At 42.2% G+C, this 8,892-nt stretch overlaps 1 protein-coding gene across 1 annotated transcript in view; it reads left to right on the top strand.

Moving 5' to 3' along the window:
- The window catches only part of LOC146577674 (protein NLRC3-like), a 175,400-nt gene that overhangs the window by 68,699 nt on the left and 97,809 nt on the right, over positions 1-8,892 (top strand). The gene's annotated exons all lie outside the window — the stretch shown is intronic.

Below are 8,892 nucleotides of genomic sequence, written 5' to 3'. Positions count from 1 at the left end.
ATACACACATCATCCAAAACACAGTCCAACATCCAAATCTCCTCCACTGCCAGCATGAATGATGGGAAAGAGAAGGAGGAACACTCTGACATTCAGGGTTAGAATGAGTTTCATGAAGCAGACTGTGAAGATCAAAGCTGCATTAGAAAGCTTACATGAATGAATGAGTGGACAGAAGTGGACAGAGATCATCTGAAGCACTTCAAAGGCTTTAAATCAGCACATTTCTCTTTATTCTTTATCAACTCTGTTAGTTTCTCTCAGTTTTCTGTGGAATGAAGCTAACAGCAGGCTAATAAGATGCTGACCAATAGGTTTCTATTAAAGGTTGTAATTTGTATATGAAAAAGTGCTTTGGCTCAGCAGGGATCAGCTTACAGGTAGAATACAGCTGCTGGATGGGATTAGCATGTCATAGCTATCTACCAAACTGCTAACTGGGGGATTTCAGGCCATCTATGGATCATTTTTGCTAACTGTTTATTCAGCTTAGGCTCACAGGGCTGCAGCCTGTGCCCTAGCTGTCATAGGGCAAGAGGCGTGGTCCACCTGCACAGGTGAGCAGTCCATCACAGGGCCAACAGAGAGAGACAGAGAAGCACTCTCTCACATCCACACCTACAGCCAATTTAGAAGCACCAATGAACCTAAGCAGCATTTCATTGGACTGTGGGAGAACATCCAACCTCCACAGAAAGGCCAACAAGCTTCAACCTACAACCTTCTTGCTTTAAGGCACTAGTGCGAACCACTTTTCCCCATTTCAGCCCAAATCCTGCATCTTCCTGTTTCTGACTCCAGGCCAGCTCCACTAACACTTTCTCATCAGACACTGCCACCTAGTGGAGGAAGTCTTAGTCCCATTTGAAGCTTCAGATTACAGTTAGTTCCTTTACAAAGAGGTGGAGGTGGTGGGGCCACAGCACCATCATCACTGAGTGCCATAGGACACTTAACCTTTGTTTCCATATGCTGGGAACTTCCTGTTGTTCCAAGGAGGACTGGAAAATGTGTGAAAATCTCCCAGTCACTTCCTCACAGCACACTTCAATCATTTCCCTCCCACAGCATCAGGACCAGGGCTTTTCTCTCTTTGGTCCCACTAAGAGATTTCCACACAAACACCTCATCAGTGGGACTCTCAGAGCTACCAGCCCTTTGCTACAATCACAAAGCTCTTCATTGAAATCAATGATATCAAAGCTGGAATCCAATGAGTCCAAGTCTTCTGCTGATTCAGCATCACATTCATCTTTGCTCCTTGTCCTGCATCCCCACCATGGACTTCATTCCTTTCCAAGCCAGCCTTGAGTGTCCTTTATTCAGCTCATCCTCTGCTTTACTTTTACACCTGATTTTAGCTGCTTTATCTCTCTTTCAACAAGTTTCTGTGCCTCAATCTTTTTCTTCTCTCCCTCATAACAAGACAGCTTCTTCTGCCTGAGAACATGTTGGAGTGATTTACTAATCCAGGGCTGCTTATTGGGGAAAATACTTCCTGTTTCCAAAGTAATCCCCATTTTTCCCAGAAAGAGATGTAAGTAGAAATCGATGATCTAAGTAAGAACATGAGCCTTTAAAAAGTCCCAGTGGGTGTAGTCAAAGCAGTCCCTCAGTCCCAGTATAGAGTCTTTGGTCCAGACTGGAACAACTGTGTGCCCAGTTTGAGCTCTCTTCAGTGCTGTGACCTGACAGACCCAGAGGGGCCATCACATCACATTTAGAAGCTCCCCTGATGGAGCCACAACACATGTCCAACACTTAGTCTGTCTTGTTGGACCAACTGGAAGAAATGATTCAAGGACTTAGTCACAGAACAGAGATTCAAATCTCCAAAATCCAACTGGCTGCATCAGGACATATAGTCTGAAACTCTGCACAGTTTCCTGTTTGAAGCTGCTTCCTGTTGGCTTCAGCTGTTTGGAGTTTCCATTTTCTAAACTTCTACATTCTGAACCTTCTTCAGCTCTGAACAGATGATGAAACACTGAATGATTTCAAGCTCACACTTTGTCTAATAAACTTACATCTTTCATTCTTTATACAGATTGGTCGACTGTGGTTTGTCAAAGATCAGCTGTGATTATCTGGCAGCAGCACTGAAGTCCAACCCCTCCCATCTGAGACAGCTGCACCTGTGGAGAAACAACCTGAAGCATCCAGATGTGAAGCAGCTGTCTGATCTTCAGCAGAGTCCAGACTACAGACTGGAGACTCTGAGGTCAGTAGAGTGATGGAGTGAGTGGGTGGTGCTGTCAGCAGTATTGTACTAAACACAGTCAGTATGAAACAAAGATCCAGTGTTTCCTGTAAAGCTGCAGCTTCTCAGTGAAGCTGTGAGAGGAGAATGGTGACAGGCTTCAGGATTGGACACAAACACTTCCTGTTTCTGACCTTTATGGTCACCATAGTAACGGCTGACACGCTCTGATCAAACACTGTCAACAGCCAATCAGCTCTCTGAACAAAGCAGCACGCAGACCAATGACTGCATTCATTTCCAAGTTTAAAGCAGTGAAGAACACAGTCTGTAGGTGAGGAAGAATTTAGTGAGAGCAGATGTTTGGATGGAATTCCTCCAGTTAACAGCTGGAACCGTCCATCTGGATTGTTGGGCTTGTTGTTGGGGTTCCTACAGAGCTCAGAGTGGACACACCAAGGTTCTTCTAATGAATGAAAGTCCAAACTCAAACTAGGAGGGAAAAACATTTTCATCAACTTCAATAAAAATCCAAAGATTAGAAAAAGTGAAGCAACAATGAGTCCTAGTACAGTCCCAGCACTGAAGTCCCTGCTGCTCTTTATACTGGATGTGCTGCATCACTGACTGACAGCTGATGAAGAGTCTCTGGAAACACGCGTTTATCTCCTCTGCTCTTCCTTCTTCTCTCTGCAGGTGGAGCTGGTGATGGTAAACAGGACGGTGTGTGTGCTGAGAGAGGAGGAGCCGTGTCCTGATGATCCAGAGAGGTTGAAGCAGCAGCAGCTTGTGTGTAGAGACGCTCTGACTGGGCCATGTTACTGGGAGGTGGAGAGGAGAGCTTCATCCAGCAGTGACTGACAGAGGAATGAGAAGAAGTGCAGATGACTGTCAGTGCTGCAGAGTGAACTGCTCTGAGAACAGCTCCACTGTCAGACACAATGTAGAGTCCAGCATCATCCCTGTGTGTCCCTCTGGATCTGACAGAGGATCATCAGTGTATCTGGACTGCTCTGCTGCTGCTCTGTCCTTCTACAGTCTCTGCACAGTCTCTGTCTGACTCTGGCTACATTTTTGGCATTTATATTCTTGGTTGCTCTCTTTATATTTTTCACATGCAAAATGTGCCCATCTTTGGCAAGATTCACACTGCACCTGGAAAGGAAAAATAAATGGCTCATATTCTGTTTGGTGAATACTGTTACTCAACATTTTAATTATGATTGGCAAGTAATGATACTAAGACTTATGTGTTTCTTTTGTTTTGTTTTGTTTTACCATTTCAATCATGCTGCGGTCAGCGTTAGCATCTAACATGGAGCAAACAATGCAGTAGTCCTCAGCGTTCCCTGAAACACAATCATAGTTAGGTTTTAATCAAACATTATTTATTGAATAATTAAAAAATAATAGTACATTTTTTCCAAATATACTTCCTGGAAAATTAGTCTAAATTAGACTTTGAGAAGGGTCTTATCTGAAAGTGTTTGAAGAGCACTATTTGTACTGTGCTGTTTGAAAAGCACTATTTAAATTGGAAGTACGCACTAACGTGATAAGGACTTTACTGGACTTACCTCGATTTTCAAGTAGGGTGCAAGCTATCTGCATTCGCTCCAGCACAACTGGCTCTGTAGTGGTTGACACCTCACTGACCTCTCCAAAATCAAGGTAGTGTTCTGCAAACTGTGAGATTGATCATAATTAGAATGTAAAGTCTTAATTAGGTAAAGGATAGGATAATTATAAGCCACAAGGCTTCAGCCTATTCCTTTTTCAGTTACTGTATGATTAAGTACTTCTATGTAAAATGATCATCTTTGTTGTTGTTGACCGAAATAACTTTCACTTCACTTAAATTCACTTAAAGTCTTAATTCTAGCTAACAAGAAACTGAATCATTTGAATAAGGGTTACCTTTAACAGTAAAACTCCACAACTGCTGGAATCCTGTCGCTTGTTGTGTTGCATAGTCTGTAACTGCCACTCCATGGTGTCTTCATGCCCTCTCATCCTCAGAAAATTCCTAGTTGAACAAACGTGTTTGTAATGAAACAAGATTTTTTTTTTTTTAATCTAAGAATAACACCTCAGTATCATACATACCTCCAGTTGCGCAGAATTTTCCTGTCATAAACACCTTCATTCCCATGGGGTCTATGAGCAGTATTTTCTGTGCAGAAATGTTGACAATCTAAAGAAAAAGTTAAATTAAAAATTACAATTGTTTGTGCCACTGAAAACTTATTTAAAAATAACACTTTGTGCAAGAAACTGCTTCACAACAAATTATGCAAATTAATAACAAAATGAACACATACCACAAGAATCCAGTGTGTACCAAAGTTCACAGGGCACAGCCACGTCTTCAACTGGGAACTTCATCTGTGGGATTGGAAGTGCAGAGTAATTTGGATTTACTTAGGTACCATGCGTCTCAGGGTGTTTTCAAATATAGTCTTCTTTAAAGGAACCGAACTCTTTCCTCAGCAACAGAAAGGAGTCAACTGTTTGGACCACTTCTGAGCTTTCAACATACCAGTTGAGGCATCTGAACTGCCCAGAAAACAACGAGCTTGCAACTACTGAACAGAGCAGGTGTGCAGCATTCTGCACAAGTATACAAAAATGTTATAGAACAGTAAATAGGTTTTTTTTTTCATTTCAAAATTAGTAGGTAAATGACATTTCTTACTTACCTTTCGTCTCTCAATAACACGGTGCAGATATGCATCAATGACCTGTTTTGAAAAATCTGAGTTTATACAACAACAGCAACAATTTTTGAAGTAACTGCTTGAGTGCTGTACACAAAAACATCTAAAGGAATAGAATTGCTGATAAAGGTTCTTTCTGCATATACTGGAACTGGGTATTATGATGTCACAACATCTGTGTTGTGGTTGATAACATTTTTTCCTATTGAAGTGAATGGGTGAAACCTTATCAGAGTTTTGCAATACAAACCCCCCGACCTACTCGCACATTTTAAACTATTAATGGTCTCTGCACTGCAAATGCTTCAGAAGGAGCAGAACCTCGAAATCAGAATCAATAATGATAGTCAAGTCAAGTCAAGTTTATTTATAGAGCACATTTAAAAACAACCAAGGCTGACCAAAGTGCTGTACAGTAAATACAGATAAAAATACAATAGAACACAATTTCGTAATAACACCTCGCTGATAAAAATAAAATAAAAATATATAAAACAAATAAATTAAACCTTTCTAAAAGCCAATGAAAAGAGGTGAGTTTTAAGAGCGGTTTTAAAAGTTTCTAGGCTTTTGGAGAGTCTGACGTGAGGAGGTAAACTGTTCCACAGTCTGGGTGCAGCCACAGCAAACGCCCTCTCTCCCTTTGTCTTTAATTTATACCTGGGAACATCTAAAAGCATCAGGTCGGCTGACCTCAAAGATCTCCTGGGGCGATAAGTACTAAGGAGTTCTGACAGGTAAGAAGGTGCAGTGCCATTTAAAACCTTAAAAGCAAGCAATAAGATTTTAAAATCAATCCTAAAGGCAACTGGGAGCCAGTGGAGAGAGCAGAGAACCGGAGTGATGTGGTCTCTTTTTTTTGAACCGGTCAACAGGCGAGCGGCAGCGTTCTGCACCAGTTGAAGGCGATGTAGACAGGAACGATCTAGGCCAGCATAGAGGGAATTGCAGTAGTCTAGCCGTGAAGTAATAAAAGCATGGACCACTCTTTCTAGATCGTTCCTGCAAAGGTATGACTTGACTTGGGCTAAAATCCGCAAATGATAAAAAGATCCCTTAACTACAGAGCTAATTTGTTTATCAAGTTTAAAAGCATTGTCAAAAATAACACCAAGACTCTTAATGGAAGAAGTGCAATCGGAGGTTAGGGGTCCCAAAAAGTCAAGAGAGAAGTTGGGATCTTTAGGAAGCCCAAACACAATGACTTCAGTTTTGCTTTCATTAAGGTGTAAGAAGTTAAGAGTCATCCAAGTCTTAATGTCAGACAAGCAGGAGAGTAGCGGCTGCAAAGAAACATTGCAGTTCAACCTCAGAGGGAGGTAGATCTGAATATCATCGGCAAAGATGTGGAAGGACACATTATGTTTACGGAGCACATCGCCCAGAGGGAGCAAGTACAGAATAAACAACAGGGGGCCTAGTATGGACCCCTCAGGTACGCCACAGGTTAAAGGAGCTCTGGGAGATGACAGTTCACCAAGGTGAACAGAAAAACTCCTATTATTCAAATAGGACTGGAAAAACTTTAAGACAGTGCCCTTTAAACCGACACAATGTTGAAGGCGGGATAGCAGTATGTTGTGATCAACAGTGTCGAAGGCTGCTGTCAGGTCCAGGGTTACTAAGACAGCAGCACAACCAGAGTCAACAGTTAAAAGCAAATCATTAAAAACTCTCAGAAGGGCGGTTTCTGTGCTATGCCGAGCTCTAAAACCAGACTGGAACTTCTCATAGAGATTGTTATTGTCAAGAAATAGCTGGAGCTGCGTGAGGGCGGCTCGTTCCAGTACTTTAGACAGAAAAGGGAGGTTGGAAATGGGCCTATAGTTAGAGAGTAGGGATGGATCTAGATTAGGCTTTTTAAGGAGAGGTTGAACAACAGCGTGCTTGAAGGGTGTTGGAAAACAACCAGAACTGAGGCAGGCATTGATCAGGACCAGAAGGAAAGGTCCGACTGAGTCCAGAACCTGCTTCAGAAGCCGAGAGGGGATAGCATCGGTGGAACAGTTGGTAGTCTTAACCTTGCAGACTATTTCATGCAGCTGAGAGAGAGAGATTGGTTCGAACTGATTAAAGGCAGAATGGCACAAGTTCTCTTACCTCATCAGAAAGCCACCGTGACCCCTGCAGTGTTCGAAAAATAACTTGTATGGTCCAACAGCTGCCTCCAAGCGCCCAGTATCCTTTGCACGCCATAGCCTCTTTACTAAAAGAAAAATATGATAAGTTAGCTTAGGCATGCATGAGATTTCTAGTGGATACGCTTGGTAAAGGCCGACGGGCCACAACAGGAAAAAGTCAATACAATAGGCATGCATTTACACGCAGAGAAATAGGAAAGGTACAGCGGGTGGGCAAAATAGAAAATTACTGACAGGCAGATCCATTTCCAGACTTCCACAAGCTCAGTGCATGTTTCTTTACATCTAATATGAGTTGAAGACTGCAAAATGCAAACAAAGTCATGCAACAGTCAATTAAGTTGCAACGCCAAACTGGCAACAAATGACCAACTGGTCAAAAAGAGTTGTTCACTATGTCACCTTCATTTTCTAAGCTTTGTTTCTGGGAGGGAAGTTCTTGTTCACGCGTTTCTGGTCCTGGAACACAATTAAACTCCTTGTGTCAGCCGTTTTGGGTGCATAATGAATCCTCTGGACTTTGCTGGCACTGAGGGTTAGCAGTAGGATGGCAGGGAGGCATCTTCAGGTCTGTGCTGCTGTTCACTGTCTGACTGCGAGTTGGGTATTTTTACTTGTCACTGATATTTACATGGTGGCTTCTTCTGTACGGCTTGATATGGTCAATGCTGTAGTGATTTCTTAAAGTTGCTCCTTCTGTGTTTTTTAATCTCACACATTTGCCAGCGATGTCTTGAATGGTGTAGGGTCCTGAAAAATCTCGATCAAGTCTTCCTCCCTTCCTTCCACGTTTCATGTTCAAGAGAAGAACTTCATCTCCAACGCTGTACACAAGGTTTCTGTACTTCTTCTGGACTCGTCTAGCATAAGCTTCCTTTTGTAAGTCTTGGGACTTTGCCATATTTTCCTCTACAGTTTTTTTTTAAACTTGCTCTTGTGCGTCTCTTGTAGAAGATACAAAGTCACCGTAACTCGACTCCTCAGGGAGAATGATGGAGGACAGCTAAAATTTTCACATTTTAAATTACAATTAGTCCACCACCAGCACCTTTGTTTTGGCCACATTCAGTTTCAGGTGATTCTTCTCACGAACCGACCAATCAGTCCTCTGTACTCCTCTTCCCTTCCCATTCCCTCTTTAATCCAGGATCTCAACCAGTTTGTTATGTTCTCTCTTATAACTTAACTGGTAAAGTAACAACACATTTTTGGTTGTTAGTAACTTACTTTATTAACCATGTTGTGGAACGGCACAGGCATATCAATGCGCACATGCACCACGCTTGGTGTTCTCTACTTTACCACAAAATATAGACTGATTTTACTAAATACATCACAGTTCCTCCCATCCAGCTTTGATGAACACATTAAGTATCAAACAATCGAGATATTTTCAGGTAAATGCCGTAACCCAATAATTGTACTTAAACTGAAATATGACACCTATTCAGTGATTTACAACATAGAGGTAGGTTGTTTCCTCTTAAACATTTTAACCGCTTTCCTTACAAAATGAACTGGAAACCTATAAGTTCAGTCTCTGAGGTGCTCTGCGATTTCTCTCAGGGTAATGTCTGCCTGTTTGGTCAGAGTCCATAGTGCTCTGTGTGGAAAGTTCAGGTGTTTGAACATTGGTGGTTTCACGTAAACCCTGAACCTCAGGTGGTGAAGCGAGGGCAAACTCTTCTGAATCTTGAAGTGTAGATGTGTCCTCTCAGGTTGCTCTGGAACCACGTGACATTCTGCATCTAGAATCTGATCAACATGTCTACACCAGACTAAGTTGGCTCCAACATTTATGGTGTATATCAGCGGTCCGGTCCGTGAACGAATC

This window comes from Mchenga conophoros, linkage group LG3 (assembly GCF_057382185.1).
Source record: "Mchenga conophoros isolate Kocher_MC1m ecotype Shallow Benthic linkage group LG3, M_conophoros_male_GT1.1, whole genome shotgun sequence".
Lineage (NCBI taxonomy): Eukaryota > Metazoa > Chordata > Actinopteri > Cichliformes > Cichlidae > Mchenga > Mchenga conophoros.
The sequence above is the reverse complement of the archived record's forward strand: the minus strand, read 5'-3'. Positions and strand labels throughout refer to the sequence as shown.